At 32.9% G+C, this 25,858-nt stretch overlaps 1 protein-coding gene across 4 annotated transcripts in view; it reads right to left on the reverse strand.

The window, feature by feature from the left end:
• The window catches only part of LOC132366631 (bifunctional heparan sulfate N-deacetylase/N-sulfotransferase 4), an 843,093-nt gene that overhangs the window by 778,090 nt on the left and 39,145 nt on the right, over positions 1-25,858 (reverse strand). For all 4 annotated transcript variants that reach the window (XM_059924230.1, XM_059924226.1, XM_059924229.1 and 1 more), the window contains exon 2: positions 18,763-18,948. The gene's annotated coding sequence lies outside the window, so the exon portion shown is untranslated. The remainder of the gene's footprint in view (positions 1-18,762; positions 18,949-25,858) is intronic.

Genomic DNA, 25,858 nt, shown 5'->3' on the forward strand with positions numbered 1-25,858 from the left:
ACAGACAGCTGTGTCCATTATCTTCCCCATTGTTTCATTCATGAATACACACAGTGATAAACTACTGTAAATAAAATTAATCACATATGCTTATGCACATAATAGGAGCCTGCTGAATGTTGTGCTGTTTTGAATCTATGGATCTGTTGAAACAGTCTTTGTGGGTAAACATTCACAGATGGGCACATTTTCTCTATTAAAAACACCTGCAAAAGGATGCTGGAAAAGTTTCAAAAAACCTTGAATGATTTCAAAATTTATTTTACACCACGTGGTGATTGATGGCTTTTGCAGTTTTTTTCTCAGGAAACCATGCACTAAAACATTATGATTAGTTCACTGATGCCATCAGAGGAACCAGGTAAGGTGAATATTCTGTTTCTATCTTTCCTTCATTCCTTTACGTATTAATTTTTTCCTTTCTTCACTTAGTCATTACTTACTTACTATATAGAAACATCTCTGTAGATAAATGAACAAAGTGCAAATAATCCTGTTCCAACTATATTTCATTTATATCACCCATCCTGATGAACAGAATTAATTAATGTAGAAACTTGAACAATTACTTTACCTATTTTATTTATTGATCACTTGAAACAATCTTTTTCCCTAGGCTTAGCATTGTTGCTACTTAGATTTTCAGATATTTCCATTCCTGAATTAATAAAAAAAGAAGAAAGGGAGCCTCCTCAACTTATTTCCATTTACTCTTTCTTCACTACACTTAAGTCTACCCTGATCCTATCATATATCCTTAAATTTACTATTGACTCATGTATGGATTTTGAAAACAAGTTATATTTAACCCTGTATAGAGAGGATGCCTCAACAAATTCTGAACTTCCAAAATTGCTATGGCTACTGCCAAGTACAAAAATAAAACAGGACCAGCAGCATATTAATGAGATGATAAACCCTCTCTTCAAATGTATTCTTATTTTATAAGTAAAGCTGTACTTCTGCTGTGCTGGAACAAAGCCATATGTGTTTAATACATGTTTTTCATTTTTCTTCTCTCTCTGAAACTTTTGACAAAACAAAGAAAGAAATATTGTTGTGTTGTCTGTGTTTTATTGAATCTGTTTTGTGTTCTAATATCCTCCTTGAACATATGTCAGTTTAAGAGAGATTATGACACATCCCTAAATCTCTCAAGTATATACATTTGGGATGGGGGGAATTCATGAATAAATATTACTGAAAGGTAATGTGTTTAACTTCATTCTTGTTTGATGAATACAAATTGTAGTTCACCTTCCACCAGGAATAATATAAAGGACAAATGAAAGTTTTATTTTATTATATGCTTAGCATAAAGCTTTGGGCTATTAAATGTCAATTACATCACAAATTTGTAATTGTGATCCTCAAAGTAAACAATAAAAATATGCAATTAAATTTTATAGCTATAATCACAGTCTAAAGACACATAATGAAGTAAATGTTAAAAAGCTACACTAAAGTGAGCAGTACTACAAGAATAACTTCCTGTGATTTAGGAAGTAGAGCAACAATTTTCAAAAATAAATATCTAAGGTATTGTTACTTTAATTTAAAATATATTTTCTCAAATGGTAACTATCTTCTAAGCCTTTTTCTCAAATGTCTACAATAATCTCATAGGCTAAGAATCCTATGAATTAAGATACTCAGTTTTAGTTACAAGTCTTTTATTTCTACACATGGATTACATATCATTTAAATACATTAAATTACAAAGATGATAAGCCCACTCAAAATCTATGTTAACTGCTATTTTTCACAATGTGATAAACCAGATGATTATCAACCACAAGGTTCCAAGGTCTTCTAGAACATGCTTTCTGAAGATAGGGGAAAAGAAAAAAAGAAAAGCAACAGCAGGAAAATGTACTCTAAAACAGAAGTGAAAATAACTATCGCATAGTTCCAAGGACTTTATATAATTTAATCCTAAGCAACAACTCTATGGAGTTAGTATGCTATATAATTTTCATTGTTATGATGAGGACACTAAGACGTAGAGATGTTAATTGAGTTGCCACAAGTTGTACAGCTAGCAAGCTGCCAGGTCAGGGGTCCATGCCTGGCAGTCTGGTGATAGATCCAAGGCATTTTCCAGGAGGATAGAAATACCTCACTATAAAATATTGAGACATTTGCAGATATGACCCATTTGGGAGTTATAATTTTTAAAAATAAATTACAGTATTCCTGAAGCTCTCAAAATAAGATCAGGATATTTATAGGTAAATTACTGAGGTCTAATTCTCTAGAATTAAAAAATTTAATTGATAGACTCCAGTGAATATCAACTCAATCATTTGGGTTCAAACATTATTTCTTCATTCATTCATTTGTTTATTTAAGACATTTTTATTGAGGTAACATTGGTTTATAATATTATACAATTTTCCTGTGTACAACATTATATTTCTACTTCTGTACACCCTACAGTGTGCTCACCACCAGAAGCTGAGTTTCCATACATCACCATACAGATGATCACCCTTTATCCATTCCACCCTCCCCCAAACCCCATCCCCTCTGCTAATCACTATTCTGTTCCCTGTATCTGTTTGTTTTGTTTGGTTTGATTAATTCATTTGTTTTGCTTGTTTGTTTTTTATATTCCACATACGAGTAAAATCATATGGTATGTCTTTCTCTGCCTGATTTAGCTCACTTAGCATAATACATTCAAGGTCCAGCCAGTTGGCAAGATTTCATCTTTTTTATAGCTGAGTAGTATTCTACATCTACTCAGCTGTAAAATGATGGTGGTGGTATTGTGTATATACCACATCTTCTTTACCCATTTATCCATTGATAAGAACTTAGGTTGTTTCCATATCTTGGCTATTACAAATAATGCTGTGATAAACATAGGAGTGCATATATCTTTTTAAATTAATGTTTTTGTATTATTTGGATAAAACCCAGAAGTAGGGTAGTTGGATCATATTGTGGTTCTATCCTTAATTTTTTGAGCAATCTCCATACTGTTTTCCATAGTGGCTGCACTAATTTATACTCCCACACACATTGCGTGAGGGTTCTCTTTTCTCCACATCCTCGCAAATGCTTGTTTCTTGACTTTTTGATAATAGCCATTCTAGCAGGCATGAATTGACATCTCATTGTGGTTTTGATTTTCATTTCCCTAATAATTAGTGATGTTGAACATCTTTTCATGTGCTTGCTGTCCATCTATGTATCTTCTTTGGAAAAAATGTCTATTCAGTTCCTCTATTTTTTTTTTATTAATTAATTTATTTATATTTATTTTTGGCTGTGTTGGGTCTTCGTTTCTGTGCGAGGGCTTTCTCCAGTTGCAGCGAGCGGGGGCCACTCTTCATCGCGGTGCGCGGGCCTCTCACTGTCGCGGCCTCTCCCGTTGCGGAGCACAGGTTCCAGACGCACAGGCTCAGTAGTTGTGGCTCACGGGCTTAGTTGCTCTGCGGCATGTGGGATCTTCCCAGACCAGGGCTTGAACCCATGTCCCCTGCATTGGCAGGCAGACTCTTAACCACTGCGCCACCAGGGAAGCCCAGTTCCTCTATTTTTTAATTGTTTTTTTTTTGTTTTTTTTGTTGTTGATTTGTATGTGTTATTTATATATTTTGGATATTAAACCCCTATAGGATATATAATTTGCAGATCTTCTCCCATTCAGTAGGTTGTCTTTTTGCTTTGTTGATGGTTTCCTTTGCTGTGTAGAAGCGTTTTAGTTTGATGTAATCCCATTTGTTTATTTTTTCTTTTGTTTCCCTTGCCTGAGGAGACAAATTTAGAAAGATATTGCTAAGACCATGTCAAAGAGTATACTGCCTATGTTTCCTTCTAGGAGTTTTAGGGTTTCAAGTCTTACGTTCAAGTCTTTAATACTTTTTGAGTTGATTATTGTGTATGGTGTGAGATAGTGGTCTAGTTTCACCTTTTTGCATGTAGCTATCCAGTTTTCCCAACACTATTGAAGAGACAATCCTTTCTCCATTGTACATTTTTTTGCTCCTCTGTTGTAAATTAATTGTCTATACATGGATAGATTTCTTTCTGGATTCTCAATTCTGTTCCATTGTATGTTCCATTCTATCTATCTTTCTGCCAATACCATGTTATTTTGTTTACTATGGCTTTGTAATAAACTTGAAATCAGAGAGTATGACACCTCCAGCTTTGTTATTTTTCTCAGGATTATTTTAGCTATTATTAAGGGTCTTGGGCACTGCCGTATACATTTTAGAATTTTTTGTTCTATTTTGGTGAAAAATGTCCTTGGGATTTTGATAGGGATTGCACTGAATCTGTAAATTTCTTTAGGTAATGTGGATGTCTTCACAGTGTTAATTCTTCCAATCCATGAGCACAGAATATTTTCCCATTTGTTTATGTCTTCCTCATTTTCTGTCAACAATGTCATATAGTTTTCAGTGTACAGGTCTTTCACCTCCTTGGCTAAATTTATTCCTAGGTATTTTATTCTATCCGTTGCTATTATAATTGGGATTGTTTTCGTAATTTCTCCGCTAGCTCATTGTTAGCATATGGATGTGCAACAGAGTTTTGTATGTTAATTTTGTACACTGAAACTTTACTGTATCCATTTATTTTTGTGGAGTTTTCAGAGTTTTCTATATATAAAATCATGTCATCAACAAATAATGAAAGTTTTACTTCTTCCTTTCCAATTTGGATGCCTTTTATTTATTTTTCTTGCCTAATTGTTCTTGCTAACACTTCAAATATTTTGTTGAATAAGAGTGATGAGAACAGGCATTCTTGTCTTGCTCCTGGTTTTAGAACGATAGCTTTCAGTTTTTTACCATAGAGTATGATGTTAGCTGTAGGTTTGTTATAAATGGCTTTTATTATATTGAGGTACGTTCCTTCTATACACACTTGAGGGTTTGTTTTGTTTCATAAATTGTGGTTGAATTTTGTCAAAGCTATTTCCTGCCTCTATTGAGATGATCATATGGTTTTGATCTTTCATTTTGTTAATGGGGTTTATGATGTTGATTGATTTGCAAATGTTGAACCATCCTTGCACCCATGGAATAAGTCCCTTTTGATCATGATATGTGATACGTCTAATATATTGTTGTATTTGGTTTGCTAATATTTTGTTGAGGACTTTTGTATCTGTGTTCATCAGACATATTGGCTGCAATTTTCCTTTTTGTGTTGTCTTTGTCTGATTTTGGTATCAGGGTGATGTTAGCCTCATAAATTAGTTAGGAAGTACTCCCTCCTCTTCAGGTTTTTGGAATAGTTTGAGAAGGACAGATCTTAAATCTTCTTTGAGTGTTTGATAGAACTCACCTGTGAAGCTATATCCTTCTGGATTTTTATTTTGGGGGAGTTTTTTGATTAATGGTTTAATTTCTGTACTAGTGATGAATGTATAAATTTTCTATTTCTTCATGATTGAGTCCTGAAGGTTTGTATGATTTTAAGAATTTGTCCATTTCTTCTAAGTTGTCCAATTTGTTGTGTACAGCTGCTCATAATATTCTCTTATAATCCTTTATATTTCTATGGTATCCACTGTAATTTTCCTCTTTCATTTCTGATTTTATTAGCGCTTTCTATCTTCTTTCTTAATGAGTCTAGCTAAACATTTGTCAATTTTGTTTATCTTTTCAAAGAACCAGTTCTTAGTTTTCACTGATCTTTTCTACTGTCTTTTTAGTCTCTATTTATTTCGCTTCTGATCTTTATTATACGTATACTTCCTTCTACTGACATTGGGCTTCATTTATTCTTACCTTTTCAAGTTCCTTTACGTGTAGGCTAGGTGCTTTATTTGAATTTTTTTCTTGTTTCTTGAGGTAAGCCTGTATTGCTATAAACTTCCTTCTTAGTACTGTTTTGTTTTGTTTTTGCACCCAGTATATTTTAGTAGGTTGTGTTTCATTTTCATTTGTATTCAGGTAATTTTTTATTTCTCCTTTGATTTATACATTGACCTAATAAAAGTTGTTCAGTAGCATACTATTGTGTCTCCACATATTTGATTTTTCCAGGTTTCCTCTTATAGTTTATTTCTAGTTTCATACCACTGTAGTTGGAAAAGATGCACTAAGACCACGAAGTGTATATGAAAATTGAAGGTGTATATGGAATGTGATTTTTGCTTAAATCAATGATTTAAAAATAATTTACAAAAAAATTGTGTGTAAAATTTAAGAAAACTTTACCTTTGAGTTTCAGATATATGTTTGTCATTGGATATGAGGCTTGGTGTAAAAACACTGAGTTCTTCCTTATTGTATTTTTGTTTGCTGGAAGATTCAGGTCATAATGCTTGGCAAATTTTTAAAAGTTTGAAGGCCAAAAACATTACAAGCATAGTCCTCAGACTGCTATGTAAAACAGAGTATCTCCATTTTGGGGTGTAAAGAGACATAACTTGGTATTTACCACTGATGATAACTTTAAAATTAAAAAACATGAATCTTATTTGTGAACTGTATGTTTTCTAGTGCTAAGAAAAAACAGATATACCCCAAGAGATTAAATATAATAAGGGAAATATCAAAATTAATATTTCCATGGTGATATTTAAAATAAATACTAAAATATGTGAGTGTAGCATTGGCTAAATTATTTTAAATACCAAGGGTAATGTTAGCACATTTTTTCCTCTCATGAAAAGATGAGTTTATATTTAGATTTGTAGAATTTCCTGCTACACACATGTAAAACTATTCTGAAGAAATTAATCAAAACTATTAAAAATGTTTTACTTTTTTTAGACTTTTATTTCAGTCACACAATGTATTTAAGAGCCAATACTAAGAAGAAAAGGAAAATTGACAATTTACAGTAATAATATGCTTGGTTCTAATTAAAATTCCATAATTTCTTTCTAAATTAAAATTTCCCATTATATTTCATCTCATTAAAAATAAACTTTACCTCATTTAAAGAGCCTGAAATTTTAGTTTTGATGTAATTTTGATAAAAATGATACATGTTGAGCAGAGCTCAGCTACATTTTCCCAAACACTTGAAACTTTTTTTTAACATATATTATTTTCACTGTCTTTCCAACTCTTGGTTACTGTCAATAAGGAGTCCATATGTGAGTCTGTACATAAACCATAATCATAAGATCACTTTGAAAGTTGGAAAATAGAAAAATTTTTCCTCAGTTTAATTCATATTTTCTATTTTTTTCTGCAATATAGATAAACATTAACATGTAATTATTTACAAGTGTAAATATGCTGCACTTGCCAGTTTTGGTTCAGGTACATTCTTCAATTACATTTGCAACAGTTCCACAAGTTTAGTTTGGATATCCACATTTCCTTGAAGTACCCCAGGTGCTTTTTAGTAAATTGGCACCATCATTTTCTGGAATTTCTTGGAAAACCTGATTTTCTTAGTCTGATTAGTACTTCTCATCACTTATCCAGAGTGACTGGCTAAAGAGTGGGCAATAAGCCTGTTTTGTTGAATGAGACATGAGGAGAAATTAACTGCATCTCTTGAGAATGAATCTTCTTTCACATTCTGCAGAAGCTACATGGAAAGTGCTAGCATCAGAGGCTGCTGCCAGTAATTTTGCCACCATAAGGAAAGCCAGCCTCAGAATATAGAACATATACTACAAGACAACAGGTTACAGAATAAGAGAGTCTGTCTTTTTTTGATATTGTCAAATCTAGATCAACATTAAGTTGACCCAGTATGTGAGCTTTTCAGTTATCTAGCCAATATAGGACAATTGTTCTAGTCTATTTATAGTATTGCTTTACTTACAACTAAAAAATTCTCCCATTTGTAGCTAAAAGCCAACTTTTTCTAAATTCTCTTTTTACATTATAATTGAAATAATATCTGTACAGAAAATGTGTAACCCTAGGAAGCTGATCATAGGTGGAGATAAATGTTTAAATTCTTTCATTCACCATTTTTTATAGAGGTTAAGTTTACACATTAAAAAAATCTTATAAAATTGTTTTACTTCTCTTGGTTAATCTATTAATTCCTTGGAAGTGCTAGTGTTTACACATTTCAAACAGAGCAAATCAAATACTAAATATCATATTCAAGATCCTAACTGTTAAAAGAAATCACGTGTATTGAAGGAGCTTTAGAGGGGTTAAAAATTAATTGATGATGGCATTTATTTACAACTTACTTTTTCAGCATTGCAATAAAAAATAATCTAAACTGAAGAAGTGATTATTTTGTATCATATTAGTGCATAAGCAGTTTTGCATCATAAAATCACAGTAACATGTTGCCTTCTAAAGCCTGTACTTGGAATCTTAAATTTTGTACACTGTGAAATTGTAACGTATATTAAAGACTATTAGATTCATGTGTACTGCTTTTTAAATTTGGTTAAACTTTTAGAGTCCTCTCCCTTCCCCTGCATTTCTGTACTTTATTACATATTTCTGCACATTTCTGGTAATTATTTGAAAGCATAAATAGGTCCTACCTCTCTGTCCTAGATTTCAAAAATTCATCACTTATTAAGGAAAACTGGGCTAAAATCACCATTTTTGTCTATTTGCAAAGATGAAGTATATTCTTTAAACTAAAAGAGTATTAGGATTAAATTTTATTTTAATAAGTATTAATTTACATAAAAATAAATGTACTTGAAAGAGCAGCTCTATTTGTATCTCCAAAACCCAACCTTTTTCTAATCTTCACTCAGTTGGTTTCATGTTGTGGATGTAACAGAACGTATTTTAATTGCTTGAATTCTCTATTGGGAAGGCATGAACCTATTTGCGGAGCAGAAATAGGGACACAGATGTAGAGAACAAACGTATGGACACCAAGGGGGGAAAAGGGGGGTGGGATGAATTGGGAGATTGGGATTGACATATATAAACTACTATGTATAAACAGATAAATACTGAGAACCTGCTGTATAGCACAGGGAACTCTACTCAGTGCTCTGTGGTGACCTAAATGGGAAGGAAATCCAAAAAAGAGGGGATATAAGTATACATATAGCTGATTCGCTTCGCTGTATAGCAGAAACTAACACAACATTGTAAAGCAACTATACTCCAATAAAAAAAATGAATAATATACTTCATCTTATTAAAATAATAAAGGTTAAAATATTTACATCTGTTTTCAATAAAAGAACTAAAAGCCTGGATATTATAATTATTTCACTACCAGGAATTTCACTCCTAAAATCTGAATTGCCTAAGTTGTATGTAAATGCTAATATCAATAACACTTTTAAGTGGAGCACTGTGAGGAGTGTGTCTTATAATTGACAAATTATGTAAGTAATATGACTTGCTCTAAGTACAGCAAAAACTTTTTAAAGATAATTTATTCATTTAATACAATTTGAGCAACATACATACATATTGTATAAACTATCTATCTGAATATACACACTTTATTCTTAAAAATATAAACTTGAACATAATTTCATATTAAAATGGTATATTTAAAATTGATTCCAAAATCACATATTTGGATAGCAATGTATTTTTTTTTTCAGTTGCAAAACCCATTGATTTGGAGTCCAACCACCTGCTACAGCAGATGAGCACCTCTTCCTCTCTGAAAAGAGAATGCCTCAATCTGTGTCTTTTTGGCTATCTTCTCTCCCACTGCTATTATCTACTCTTTCTCTTCAGTATATAATCAGAATCACACAATTGCATTCTTCTCATTTTAAAAATATGTCCTCAAATCTCATCATTCCAACTATCAGTAGCAACAACAAAAGCAGCAGCCACAGCAACAATGACAGCAAAATTCTGTGTATCGCACTTCTTCCTCCTGTTCCCAATCTGAAGTAATCCTTCCTTCACAACCAATGTTCTCAAAATATTTGCCTATTTTTATTGTTTTGATTCTGTCATCTATATGACTTGCAACTGACTACACTGCTTTCTGTCTCAATGATCAGAACAGTCCTACTGCTGAATCAAACCATGGCCCCTGTGTCACTAAAACCAACCTTCATTCTACCCCAGAGTGTTGCTCCTTCCCCTTCCATTCTTGAACTCCCATTTGCTCTGTCTTCTCTTTCACAATATTCTCATGATTTTCTTTCTACCTCACTGAACCCTCATTCACAGTCTCCTCTGCAGAGTATTTCAACTGAAATACTATTTTAAGTTGAGTCACTCCAGGTTTGGACCTAGGAAGACTTCTCTTCTCAATCTATATCCTCCCTGGAAGAACTTAACCGTATCCTTGGTTTCAAAATCCACTTACAGACAGAAAACTTACAAATGTATACGGTTTCGGATCTCTCCTCAGAGCTCCTGATGGAAGATGCCTGTTTGGTATCTTTATTTGAATGTCTTTAAAACATTTCACACTCAACATTCTAAAGCATAACAAGAAAGTTTACATTCCCCTATGAAAACATCTTGTACTGTTATCCATTAATAAAAGACATTTCCGATTATTCTGTTACACAAGATAGAAACTTGTGGAGATATTATTTGAACCTTTCTCTCCTTCTCTAACAAAGAAATCAATCTCAGCATCAAACCCTATTGGTATAACCTAAACTATATCTATTAAATCTAACCATCGCTCTTGATAATATCTTCTCTTCCCTCCCCCCCCCCACCGCCTTTCCCTGCCTCTCCCTAACCACACACACAAAGTATTTCAAGTTACAAGTTACCATCATGTATCTTCTGGAATATTAGTTAGTTATTCCCCCAAATCCATTTTTCCTTTTCTACTTTATTCCCCATTTCTGCATTGGGAATTCTAAAGTGCAAGTGTGATGATGAGACCGAGCCCTTTATTAAAACATTTAAATGGTTATTCAGTTCTCTTAGACATAAACAAAAATCTTTAATATTTGCCTCATGAAATGCTGTGTGATTTGACCTCTACTTGTCCCCAGGAACTTCTGACAGTGTGATACCATGATCAACACTAATGCTTTAAATACACTTATTGATTATACTATACATTCAGGAAAAAAGGAATAAATCATAGCTACATCGAGATGATTTTTCATTATGTAATTGCACATATACAAACACAATGTTCTTGAGAAACAGAATTGTTGAAAAAAATATCTAGGCCCAAATGGAGTTGCTCCTGCCTGGGGTGCCACATCAGCAAAGTGAATTTCATTTTTAAATAGTTCACAAAAGAAAATGTAATTTCATCCATGCTATTTTATAAGAGTTGTCTTGTCTACAAATTAAATACAGATTTTTTTTTCCCCCTTCTACTCAATAAGAGAGTCAGGACAGGAAAGATTCTTTTAAGACAACTTTTTCAAAATGGGTTTATTTTTTCCTCAGTTTTACAATGAAGATGTCTCTCTTTATGAGTCTACTTTTATAAAAGCACCCCCTATTAGATTCCCTAATATGGGAAGATATTATTTTCTGAATTATTTTCCAGCACAGACTTCAAAAGAGATGTCTAAATTTACTAGAGTCTAGCTGATATCCTGAGGGTGGAAGCTGCTAGGATTGAATTAGATAATACTGCACCGAATATTTTATATAGCATAAGAATGTTACTGGTATATTATTGATCAACCAGGATCCACATTATCCTGGCTCATGTATATTTATTTAGGTGTGGTGGTGTGACTAAGTGCTGGACAACGGAACATGTGCAGAAGTGACACAAGAAACTTCCAGATCTAGACCTTAAAAATCTCTCACACAGTCATTTAATTATTTTTTTCTGTCTCCTGGGTCAGCGTCCATGTGTTCACAATGGCAGATCCACAAGACTCTAAGAGAGTGAATCCCTGAATCATCACCTAAAGCAGAGCCTCCAATATCATCAATTTAACTTTTCATAAATAAGAAGTAAACTTTCTTGTGTTAAGTCACTGATGTTTTAGGTTTAAGTCTTATGATACTAGCATTACTTATCTAATCCATAAATTGGCCATTTGCAGTGTTGTAATAATCAATGTGGGAATGCCTTAATGTCAGGTGACAACTGCTAAGGTTCACAGAACACATTGGTAGAGGCTTCATAGAACACATACGTCATAAAGTTAGAACAAACAAATACAGATCTATTGTAGTAGTCATTATTGTTGATCCCCAATATTTCTGTCTCATTCTTTTTCTACACATGTATGTTACACCTTCTGGTCTCTTTGTGGTTGTATGAGGTCCTGAATTAACCTCGTCCAATAAGCTACAAGTGAAAGTGACATAACACTTCAGGACTAGAGCATTAATTAGATGGTGTTAGATCCTTCAAAGTTCTCTTTTTTTTTCAACCACAATGACTGGCAATCTTCCTGGTAGTAGCTATACTATCAACTTTGATTTCAGAGTAAAGATGTTACAAAGCAGAACTCACAAGCCACACAGTAATTTGACATGTACTATCAGTGAAATATAAACATTTTTGTCTCATTCCACTGTGATATGAAGTGGTTTGATTCTACAGCATAACCTGCAGTATACCCATGCTAAACAATGCTGTCTGAGATAACTTAGAAGTTGCAATGTAGACTACATGCCTACTAATTTAAAGCTCCAGAAGAACTTGCAAATGGTATGTTTGAAGGATATTGGTGGCAAATAGCTGCACTTAGCAACATATTATATACAAAACTGTTAAGATCAGGAAGATCTGCTCTTTTTACAAGCCAAAATAACATAGAACAGAGGGCAGAATTTTTGTGCCAGAAGAGCTGCAAAAGGTAACTGATTATAAACTGAAAATGTAAGCAATGAACTCCTAGTCCTTAGTGAGTGTCCATAGGTAAGGAGCATGACTTTTAGAATTACTACATGGAATTCATCACCAAACACTTACATTGAACTGTTTTACAGAAAAAAAATGAACTTCTAATGTCTTAAGTCTCTGAGATTTGGGGTTTGTTAAAGCAGTTATTTGATTCTAACATGCTAAACCTCTTTACTACTGTATTTATTTTTTGCTTCTGATTACTCCTTATTATCTTAACAAAAATCAGTATATTTGCAAATACATATTTCCATTTATATTCTAAGAAGCTTCTGTATTTTTCCCCACTGGGAGAATTTTCCAACATATAGAAGTCAACATGTTAACAGAATTAGAAGCCTGTTCCTTCAGATCTTAGCAAATAATCCTTAATTCAGCGAAACCTTCTCAAGTTTAATGATTTGACATTCTATTCCAGTGTAGCAATTATGTAAATTTAACTAAATCACTTACAGTTACTATTATTTATATTTATTTCAATTTACAATTTTTCTATTTAATTTCTCAATTACCAATCTACCTCACTTTAAGATCAAGGAAGCAGAGGCTTATATTTCTTTTAATTTACTTCTGTATCTGCTGAATCTAGTAGAGTTCCTAAAACATGTAAAGATGATAAACATTTGTAAATAATTTATCTTAAATTGTATATTATTATCTCTTTTAATTCATGAACTTTTTATTATTATGGCACTCATTCATACAAACTGTTTAAACAATTTAAGTACAGGAAGAGAGCTTTGTGATATGGAGATTCCAACCTCATATGTAAGAAAGCATTCACAAAAATATTTCAAATATTTTGAATGAAGCCAAATAATGCCAATTATGATATCAAAATCAAAACACACTTCAGTAAATATCTATTTGTCACATCTATGTCCAAGGCAGTATGCAGAGACTTAAGGGAAAAAAAGGTACCAATGGGAAGACTTAGCCTCAACTGTCAATTTAATTAAAGTCAAAATAAGCATACTATAACTCTTAACCAAAGCAGAACATAGCAGGTAGTGCTGGAGTCATACAAAATGGGACACTGTATTATTACTCATCTTACTTGTACACTTCTGTGAAAACAGGAGATGCAATTGACAACTACACTGGTACGACAGGCATAACCTGGGACTGACCCTAGCTAACTGGCAGCTCTATATTGATTTATGATATTATCATGGAGTAATAAAAGAGTAAAAGAGTCCTTTCTCCTTAGAATACAAAACATGGGAGCTTTTTGGTTGTTGGTGGTATTTGATTTAGAAAAATGAGTAGAAGTACTAAAAGTAAAAGTTGTTACAGGTACACAAACTAGTACAAGAAAAGGTATTTTAGCCAAAAAATACAGATTTCTATGAGCAATGAAAAGGTTCATTTAATACACAAAGATGGATATTTTTACAAAGCTCCCAATTCTGATAGACACCAATATTATCCTTACTTTAAATTTGAACAAATAGAGTCAGAGAAATTAAAGCTCATGCACAAGTTAGTGCAGACATTAAATTGTACATTGAATTTTAGTCCCAGTGAAGATCTGTTTGGCACTAGAATAGGTTGTATGAGAAGACAGTACAGGATGTGATGAATTTGAATGCCAACCTAGTGAAAGAATATATCATTTTATAGGCAATATTCGGTTAAAATTTGATTAGGGAAATGGTGTGTGGTTTCAATAGAAAGATATTCATAAAATGCTGTGGTGAGCTGCAGTTATAGAAGATATTTGTATTGGGGGTAAATTTAAATGTTAAAATAGTAATATTCTCAATAGACATTGCTGATCTTGTGGGATTTGTTACTTTACTTTTCTTTGGAAAAAAAATATTTTCAATCAGTACATGCTACAGATGCTAGTGTTGACAAGCAACAATTATGGATAAGTCAGAGTAAGGAACTCTCCTCTGTTTATAACCTCCCATATGCCTCATACAACACTATATGAACTAGATAAAACTTATGTCAAAGTAATTTCTCAAAATAACTAAGATTTTGGTTAATGCCTTTGATGTAAGAGAATAACACACTTACATGAAAAACTGCATTTAAATAATGACACAATTAGAAACTCATCTTGAGATAATTCATGAATTGACTTAAAATATCAACTTTTTTACAAAGGTTTAAGAATCACAAAATACATTTTCATGTACTCCTTAAAGCTGTTTTTTAAAGTGTGCAGCATAGACCATTTAATTGAATATATATGAAAAGGAAAAATAAACCATTTCTAGGTACTAAGAAATTTTTCCTCTAAAGATCTAGATGTGAAGGAGTCTTCATAGTTTAAAAGTGTGCAATATACCACTGTGAAAAGGTAAATATCCTCAACTTCAATTTTTCTAATTACCTATACTTTTTTTTTCTCACCTTCCTTAGCATTGTGCTAAAGAAACTTGTAAAAGGAAACCTGAGTTATCATAATCTACAGTTATTTTCTTCCCATCCTTTTTATGATATACATGTCCACTGTCCTGCTCCCACATTTGCGTGGTGCCATGAAAACTCCTAAGAACTTGCTCTACCCCAGTGAGAGATGTTTAAGACCACACTGATGGTATCTGGAATATGGTGATCCACTGTCTGCTTAGATTGGATGCTTTGTCTGTATTCTCTTGTCATAAACATTTACTCTGATTTCCTGATTATTTTTTAACATTTATAATTTTAAATTACCTAATAAAAGTTATTTTTATTTTCTCATATGTCTGGGTACCTAGACTTTTAAATACTTTCATGAGTATAAAATTTTCTTTGCTTCCCTGTTTTTATATTTCCTGTTCTCCCTTGACCAACGTTTCTCCTAGACATTCATCTGCTGCTCAGTTTCATAAATGCAACCTTACTGTGACCTCTGGAATGTTTTATACACATTTTCTCTAAAAATATTCTCCATTTCAGCCAGTCCCCCAGTAGGTGCCTGTTCATAAAGGTTTTGTTTTCAATTATGGTAATATCATGTCAATATGCAAATAATATGTACAATTAAATGGTCTAAAATATGTGTATTGGCATTTCAGGAGAAGATGATAAAGAAAATGGCACAGAAACAGTATTTGAAGAGTTAATGACTGAGAATGCTCCCAAAATTATGAATATCGTGACCAATAAATTCAAGAAGCTTCGTAAAAATCAAGTAGGATAAATACAAACTAAATCACATCTAGGCACATCATAGTCAGAATGCTGAAAAGCCAATACAAGAAGAAAACCTTAAAACTCGCCAAATTAACAGACGCAATAATTTCAAAGCAGCAACAGAAAGACTAATGGTTTCCTTACAGAAAATCTGAAGGCGGTAGACAATGGAATGATGTCTTTAAAATATTAAAAATGACAATATCAATAACAGTAGCAACAACACCTGTACATTTACCAACCTAGAATTCTTTACCTACCAAAATAGCTCTCAAAAGTGAAAGTGAATGAAGACATTAATAAACAAAAAGAAAAAGCAGAATTTTTTTTTTTTTTTTTTTTTTTGCCAACAGGTTTCAATTACAAAAGAAGATATAGGAAATTCTTCAGGATAAATTCATTAATTCCAGATGGAAGCACAGGATTGTAAGAAATAATGAAATGTACTAAAATAAGCAAACAGATAATTAAATATAAAAATATAGTGACGGTTTGTAGCAGCAATTATAACAACATCTTGTAGGATTTTTTAAAATATATATAAGTAAAATTTAATGACAAAATAATAGAAAAGAGGGAATGGGAAAAGTGGAGTTAAACTATGTTAAGTTCAGTTATAATAAGTGAAAGATGTAGTCTCTAGAATAACCAATAAAATATTTATATAAGGTGTGGACAGTAAAAATTAAAGGGAAAAAGTATACAATAATCAAAGAAGTTAAGAAATGAGGACTACAATGGCAAAGAATAGATGGGACAGAAAAGAAGAAAAATAGGAAATGGTAGATTTAACCCAACTATTTTAGTAATTTATACTCATTAAGAAAGGACTTAATCCTTTAATTAAAAGCTAAAGTTTGTTATACTAGATAAAAAACACAATACATTCAAATTCAAAGCATACATACTTTAAAAATAAAGACATGACTAGTTCGAAAGTAAAAAGCTGAAAACCCTAAACAAAAAGAAAATGTAAATGTCTATACTAATATCATACAAAGGAGATTTAAATGCAAGAAGTATTAGAGACACAAAGAGACATTTCATAAAGATGAAAAAAGGCCAATCAACGGGAAACATACTAATAATATGAATTCCAAACTTATTTTTAAAAGGGAACATGAGAGTAAGAGAAACAGATAAACCACAAACATAATCAGATATTTTAACACACTTCTTCTTTTAGATAGTGATAGAACAAAACATGATCAGTAAGGACTGTGGCAAGTGTAGTGTACTTTAAGAATGCAAATTGTTTTATCATTTGCTAAAAACCATATTAACAGAATAAAAGAAAAAATCCAAATAGACATCAAAATAAAGAAAAAATAATGAGATATATTTCAATACACCCTATGATAAAATGCCCAGAAATTTAGAATCAGAAGTAAATCTTTCCAAAGGTATAAAAACTAATTACAAATAACCTATTGGCATCTTATAATTAATGGTTAACTATCAAACTTGTTCTCCTTAGAAACAAAAGAAAAAGATGCATTTTTGTTCATTCTTTGGTTCATTATTATGAGGGAATTCCTAACTAGTGTAATAATACAAAATAAAGATTTAAAAGACACAAAGATTTTGTGCAATTGACATGATTATAGGTAAAATCCAAAAGTACCTATAAAATGAACTATTAGTAATCATAAGTGAATTAAATTAAATTGCTAGATATGAAATCAATACATAAAAATCAATTATATTTCAATATACTGCAACATAAAATTGAAAATTTCATTTAAAATTTCATTTAAAATAGTGTAAATATATAGATTATCAAAGAAGAGTCAACTATGTTCAGATCATGTTGCTGACAGAAATTTAAAAGACAAACACAGTTTTCTATATTTCTTGATCGGCAACTAATTCTTTAAGATGTCAATTCTCCAAAAATTGTTATACTGATTCAACACAATCCCAAACAGCTTCAACAGCCTTATATTTGTGAAAGTTTACAAAATTATTTTAAAATTCATATATAAATAAAATTGCTTTAGGATAGCCTAGACAATCTTGAAAAAGAATCCAAGTTGGGGGATTTATTCTACCAGATTTTAAAAGTTACTATCACTCTACATTAACTAAGAGGGTGTGATTTTGATGTGAGCAAAAACAGAATCAATAGGCTGTTCAGGAATAGATCCATACATACACGTCAATTATTTTTTGACAAAGACATAAAAAGAAAAATCACAGGAGATGCCCAGTCATTTCAAAAAAAAAAAAAAAAATGGAGCTGGAACGATCAAATAACCTTAAGGAAAGATAAAGCAAAACACACTTTGGTCTCTATGTCATACCAAAAAGAATGACCTTTGGGACTTCCCTTGTGGTGCAGTGGTTAAGGATCCACCTGCCCATGCAGGGGACACGGGTTTGAGCCTGGTCCGGGAAGATCCCACATGCCGCGGAGCAACTAAGCCCGTGTGCCACAACTACTGAAGCCCGCGCGCCTAGAGCCCATGCTCTGCAACAAGGGAAGCCACCGCAATGAGCAGCCCGCGCACCACAACGAAAAGTAGCCACCGCTCACCGCAACTAGAGAAAGTCCGCGTGCAGCAATGAGGACCCAACGCAGCCAAAAATAAATAAATAAATAAAGATTAAAAAAAAAAAAAAAAATGACCTTTAGTTTTAAAAGAAAGCCCCATCCGTAATGATTATTAAATCCGAATATGTATTTTCAAAGTGTTTTTGCTGCTAAAATGTCATTTAAGCAGACACATGTTCTTGAAGCATAGTACAATTTTCAAGTTTGAAAATATGTTTTTATCATTCAGTGGTTTACTAAAAAATTCCTACAAAAACCCAGAAAAGACATTTTATTTCTTCCCTGAGGAAACAGCCTCTTTCTTTAGTTCCTTTTCCACAGAATTTCAAAACAAAATTATTACTTATAAACATAGCTAGAATGATGGACGTAGAGGAATAATATTCACTTACCTAAAATGCAGCTGGAGGAGGTCATGCAGAGGACATAAGGGCTGGTTGCACGGAGAGGTGGTCCCAGGCAATTCCGCGACGCCACCATCGGGCTAGCGCAGGCGCCTTCCCCACATCCTGGTCCTCGGCAACTACGCTCCACCCACTGTTCCCGCAGCGCAGCCGCAGTGGTGCCAAAGGCTCAGCCTGGAGAGCGAGAGCGTGCCACGCGCTGTTGAGGTGTCTGCGCTGGACAGACAGGTGACGCAACCCCATTAAGGCCTCTTTGTAAAGGCCTAAGCTTCTGGTTGGCGGGAACGGAAGTCTACTCGTCTAGTGGCAGCCAAAGACAAGTCTCATATGTACGTTCCCTTGATTATTAAAACTTAAAAGCGCCACCTACCAATCTGAGGTGACCTGCCCCTTTCTTCCGTCTCTCCTTGCCCTCCACATAAGGGGGCCAGTTTCGAATTTCACCCCAGTTCCCCAGGTTGTGAACCAACAAATCTGTCTCCTTCAGATTTGCTTCTGTTCTCGGCTTATATAGAAAAGGAATTGTGAGTTTTCTGAAATGTATATTTTGAAAATGCAACTTATTCCACATACTTAAAATTACAGGTGGGAAATAGCTTTTGCTTCACGTTGATGTTTCAGATAAGTATTTTTGAGGAGGAATTTATAAGAACTGAATTATATGTTGAAATTTAATAATTTCTAGTAATAGATTGAGTAAACTATATTGGAAGAAAAAGGGTGAAGACTTTGCCTTAATTATTTAAAATTATAACATCTCAAATAGGTAACTTCATATACTGTTGATAATAATGGAGTTATAATAGCGTCCTGACTTTTCATATCTAATTCAAATGTTTCACATTTTGTAAATCATTCTAATAGTTCAATCTGCAGGACACCTATAAGGTAGAGTATTTGATTCAAGGCCTTCTTTTTTAACATATGCACTTACAACTGTACATTTCCTCTAAGCTCTGATTTAGTTGTGTTCCACAAGTTTTGGTATTTGTGTGTTTGTTTTTCACCTCAGTATTTTCAGATTTTCTCTTGTGATTTCTTCATTGACCTATTGGTTGTTTAGGAATGTATTGCTATATTATTATCACATAGTTTTGATTTTTAATTTCTTTTCTGTTATTCATTTCTAATTTTATTCCATTGTGGTGTGAGAATATGCATTGCATTGTTCCATGCTCTTCAAATTAATTGAAACTTGTTTTATGGCCTAGGATTTGGGTTATTCTGGATTGTGTTCCATGTGTACTTGAAAGCAATCTATCTTCTGCTGTTTTAGGGTGGAATGTTTTATTGATGTCTGGTCTAGTTTATAATTATAGTTTATAGTGTTGTTAAGGTATTTTACTTCTTTATTGATCTTCTACCTAGTTGTCCAATCAACTATTGAAAATTGGAAATTGAAACTATTATTGTTGTGTTGTCTATCTCCCTCAATTCTGCTATATTATGTATTTCCCTTAATTTTTACTTCATATATTTAGGGGCTTTGTTGTTATGTGTATATATTTTTGTAATTAGTATATCTTTTTGATGGATTGTCTCTGTTACCATTTTTAATGATCCCCTTTATCTCTAATAACTTTTTTGTTTTGAATTTACTTTGATAGCAATATAACCATTCCATCTTTTTTAAGGTTGCTGTTTGCATGATATATTTTTCCATTTTTTTTTTTAAATTTCAGACTTTTCATATGTTGAATCTAAAGTGTGTCTGCTGTTGACAGCATACAGGAGGATCTTGGTTTTTTTATATAGGAGGACAATCTCTGCCTTTTAAATGGATATACTAATCAATACACATTTAAGGATATTGTTTATATGGTTGTAGTTACATTTGCCCTTTTACATTTTGTCTCTATGTATCATGTCTTTTTTTTCCTTTAACTTTACTGTTCTCTTTTTGCTTTAAATGAGTATTTTCTAATATATCATTTTTAAATCCTTTAAAGATTTTTTTAAACTATATTAATCTTATTTATTTTCCTAATGATGGTTCTGGGGCTTAACATATGCATTTTAACTTATCTGAATCTACTTTAGATTTAAAAGAGCTTATTTCCGGTGAACAAAAAAGCATTTCTCCGATATAGCTTTATTACCCCTGCCCACCTTTTGTGCTATTAATTCTATATGTGGTGCATTTTTATATGTTATAAACCAGAAATACATTTTGGAAATATTACTTTATATAATTTTATGTCTTTTAAAGATGATCAAAGAAAGAAGATCACGTGTATATAGACAGAATTTGGCATATTAACCTTCTTAGTTACCATTTCTGGTTCTCTTCATTTGTTGCTGTGAATTTGAGTTACTGCCTAGTGTCATTTCCTTACCTTACTCCAGTGCAGCTTTGCTTCCAACCACTGCCTTTATGCTATTATTGTTAAATATATTTATTTTCTATGTGTTACACATTCTACAGTAAAATTATATACTTATTTTTAAATTTATTTTTTTAAATAAATCAGTTTAAAGAAGAAAGGAGAAGAAATATAAAATTATACTGTCTTGTATATTTACGTGATTACATTTAAGGGGTGTGTGTGTGTGTGTGTGTGTGCGTGCATTCAAATTACTGTCTGAGTCACCTGCTTTCAGCCCAAAGAACATCTTTTAGTATTTCCTGTAAGGCCATGTGCAAGAAATGAATTCTCTCAGTATTAGTATGTTTGGAAATGTCTTGGCCTTCATTTTTGAAAGATAATTGATAGGTTTTCTTCTTTGAGCACTTTGAATATGTCATCCTACAACCTTTTAGCCTTCATTGTTTCTGATGACAAATCAGCTGTTAATTTTATCAGGGTTCTTTTATATATAATGAGGGTATTTCTCTTGCTGCTTTCAAATTTTTTTTTTTTTTTTTTTTTTTTGTCTTTGTCTTTCAACATTTAAAAGGTTTAGACCCCAGAAGAGCTTTTCTTAGTTGTCTCTTTCTCTGGTTCTCTCACAGATTGACACTCCAGCTTTACAAGTAGAGAACTGTGCAGGGATATTAGCCTCTGGTCTTCCTGGGTAGTCTTTCCCAGCATAGAGCCTCTACTTTACAAGCAGTCTGGGCAATGGCTGATTAAATATACACTATTCTTCCTGCCGTGCCTGAGGCAGAGATTCTCCTTACTATTGGGTGGTTAGTGGAAGAAGCAATTTTTCAGCTATACTCTTGCCTGGAAGAGAGCTTTTGCAACGTGAAGCTGATGGTAATAGAAATGCTGCTAGCCTGTCCCTCCCAGAGAGACAATAAGCTTTAACTGGCGGCTGGAAGGGGAAAAAAAACCCATCTTCTTGGACACCTCTGCCCAGAGTTAAGCTTCTGTCACTGAAATGGTAGGGTGAGAAAGGGTCATGGAACAAATACCACAGACCCTCATTTTTTCCCCAAGATTTAATATATTTTGTTGATTTAATGTTTTTTTTTTTCCATTTACTGTAATTCCTTAGGATAATCTCCAGACACTTTAAATAGCTCTTCTTAAATACTTTTCACTAACTATGATTATGTTATTAGAGAGACATTACTCATAGTCATTCATGCTGCCAATGAGGAACTTGTCCTTCCTAAAATTCCTTGTTTAAGCTATCTTTAAAGATTTCTATTACTGGGAAAACATGATACCTGATCAAGAGTATATTCAAATGTGTTTAAGCATCTAGGGATTATTTAAAATGTTTCTCTTAATAAAAGCAAGTTACATATATTTAAATGATACAGTTTCTAATTGAATAATGATAAAGTCTTATTCAGTTATTGTATCAATTTTCTACTGCCACTGTAACAAATTACCACAAGCTTAATACCTTAAAACAACACAAATATATTACTTAGTATCAGGAGCTCAACTGAGCTGGAAGAGAGAGCCAAGCTGCTAGGTGTTGGAGTAGCTGATTAAAGCAATGAACCGAAAATGAAAGAGTTAAGCCTTTACTCTCTTATTGTGCTGGTATAAGCAAGAGGCTAAAACTGGAGAAACTTCCTGTCCCATTTTCTCTATGGAATTTTGTACCAGTGGAGAGTTAGAACAATCAGTGTAGATATGGGGGTCATCTCACTGTTGAAGGAGCCCTGAACAAAAGGGTTCAGCTGTTTTATGGACTCTGGGGTCAGGAGAGGCTAGAAGTAGAAAAGTACTGGGTACCAAGTTCAGGTGGGATAAAACATCTTCAAGATTTCTCCCACCTCCCCAACTTTAGAAGGCTTTCGTAGAGGTACTGAAGAGGATCTTTGCTCAAGGTCTCAAATAAAGAGACCTAGGAATGAAGGCAATTGAACTAGGAATGCAAATACACGAAAGAGCATAACCAACCAAAAGGGCCTGAGTCCTTCACTGCAAAGCACTGGCTGTGCACAAAGTCTGCTGAGAGGAGGGCAGCTTTCCCTGAGAGGCCTGCCCAGTAAAACCTTTCTAATTGCTTACAGTCAGTCCTGGAAAAATCACACATAGATTTTTAACCAGTGCCAGACTCCTCTGTTATGGTTCTATAGATCTGAAGTCCAAAATTGGTTTTACTGGTCTAATATCAAGGAATCAGCTGAGTTATGTTCCCTTTAGAAAGCTTTAGGAAGCAATCCATTTTCTTTTCTAGCTACTAGAGACCACCCACATTCCTAGACTCATGGCTCCTCCCTCCTTTTCAAGGCCAGAAACACGGATCAAGTTTTCTCACATTGCGTCACTCTAATCTTGCTTCCACCATCACTTCTCTAATTCTGACTCTTTCTCCTCTACTTTAAGGATACTTGTAATTACAGTCAGCCCACCGGAATCATCCTAATCTCTCTATTTTAAAGTCAGCTGATTAGCAATCTTAATTACATCTACAACCCCAATTCCCTTTTGCCATGTACCTTTACATATTCATAGATTCCTGTGATTGGAGCCATTATTCTGCCTACCATATTTGCATATCTCAAAAACCATTTAACTGTCCCTCGTAATTCTTCAAAATTATGAATATAGCCAAACCACTTACTTAAATTACTTATATCATCACCCACATGAGGTTTCTGTTCTTTATTCATGTCTCACATAAATATTCAAATCAAGCAAGCATCTTTCATAATTATGGGCTCTTGTCTCAAATGGCCTTTCCCTGTCTTTCTTACCTGCTGCTCCTAAATTGCACCTCTGTGAGCAGATCTTTAGACTCTCTTGATGGTTACTCATATTCTCAAAACTCCATCTTTAATTCCATCCTAACATGGTTGCTATTTAATATACCCTACGAAATTATGTCAGGACTTATTGCAAGTTAGTCTCAGATTATATGCAGCACTGCTCATTTAGCAGAATTGTGAAAAGACACTTCTCAAGAAAGGAACATACACAAAATCTCTGTATGTCTGTGTATCAAGGGGATAACTGTATAAAATAAATAATCAGCATTCTGACTCCGAGTCAATGAATAAAGACAAATAAATTATATGTATGCAGTGTTGTTTGAGGTATTTACTTAGTTTCGTTCTAAGTATCAGTGGGGTCTGTAGTGATATCCCTTCTTTCATTCTTGATACTGGTGATTTGTCTCCTCTTCCTCCCCCTCCCCCTCCTCCCTCCCTCTCTCTCCTTCTCCCCCCAGCCGCTTCCCCCACCCCCACTTCATGACTCTGTTCTTCTCTTTTTGTCTCTTGGGTCAACCTCTAGAAGTTTATCAATTTTATTGATCTTTACAACTAAATATAATTTGGGCTTTTTATTTTCTCTACTGTTTTTCTATTTTTGATTTTATTTATTCTTACTCTCATTTGTATTATTTCCTTTGTCCTTCTTGTTTTGCATTTTCTGGTTTTCTTTTCTAGTTTGTTAAATTAAAAGCTTAAAACATTAATTTTATAGGTTTTTTTTTCCCCTTCGTACGTGTGTGTGTGTGTGTGTGTGTGTGTGTGTATTTTTCTCTAAAAAATGGATTTAGTGGCATCCACAACTTTTGGACTTTTAGATCCATACAAGTGTTTCATTATTTTCAAAATATTTTGTTATGTTAAAAATATTTTTTTCTGATTGGTTTTCAGTTCTATTCTATTACGGTCAAAATACATGCTCTCTATAGTATCAGTTATTTTAAACTTTTGATATTTGTTCAATAGACCAGTGTATGGTCTATGTTTGTGAATAGTTTTATGGGCACTTAAAAAGTATTTATGGATTCTGCGGTCATTAGTTGTAGCATTCCATAAATGTCATTAAGTAAAGTTAGTTGATAGTGTTTTTCATATTTTCTTTACCTTTACTGATTGTTTGCCTACTCATTCCATTGGTTATAGTGATATTAGTGTTGAAATATCCAACTATAATTTTGGATTTATCTACGTTGTGCCTTAGTCATTTCCACTTTTGCTCCATTTTTGAAGCTTTTTATCTAAATGAATACATATTTAGCTTTATTTTGTATTTTTGGTGAAATGACTACTTTGTCATTATGTAATGTCTCTTTTATCCCTAATAATAGTTCCTTGTTTTTAATTCTATTATTACTCATACTAATAAAACTACTCCAGTTTTCTTTTGAACAGTTTTAGTATAGTCTACCTTTTTCATCTTTTTAAATTTTATGTATCAGTGTGTTTTTATTTAAGCTGTGTTTTTCCCAGATAGCATGTAATTGAGTCTACAGTCTCTGCAATCACTTAATTGGTATGCTTAGATTGTTTATATTAAATATAATCATTCATAAGACTATATTAAAATATAACATTTTGCTTTAAACTTAATATACTTTTGGTGCTTCCTTTCTCCAAGTTTTCCAACTATGATTTGATTCATTGAGAATTTTCATTCAATATCTTATATTGGTTTATTTTTCAAATTATATTTTTAGCAAATCTTAATCTGCCTTTAAGTAATATTATACCATGTAATATGAAGTGTAAGAAACTTACAATATTATAATTCCTCCCTCTAGTGATTTGTAATATTATCCTCCCATACACCTGACAAATAACAAAATGACTGTCTAAATAACACTAAATAATACAATAAAAATAACAATAAATAAATAAAATAATAATGACAAAAACTGTCTAAATAACTTAAGATTTCTTTACAAACTAGTGAAGTAAATATATAAATATAATTGGATATTTGAT

This window comes from Balaenoptera ricei, chromosome 5 (assembly GCF_028023285.1).
Source record: "Balaenoptera ricei isolate mBalRic1 chromosome 5, mBalRic1.hap2, whole genome shotgun sequence".
Classification (NCBI taxonomy): domain Eukaryota; kingdom Metazoa; phylum Chordata; class Mammalia; order Artiodactyla; family Balaenopteridae; genus Balaenoptera; species Balaenoptera ricei.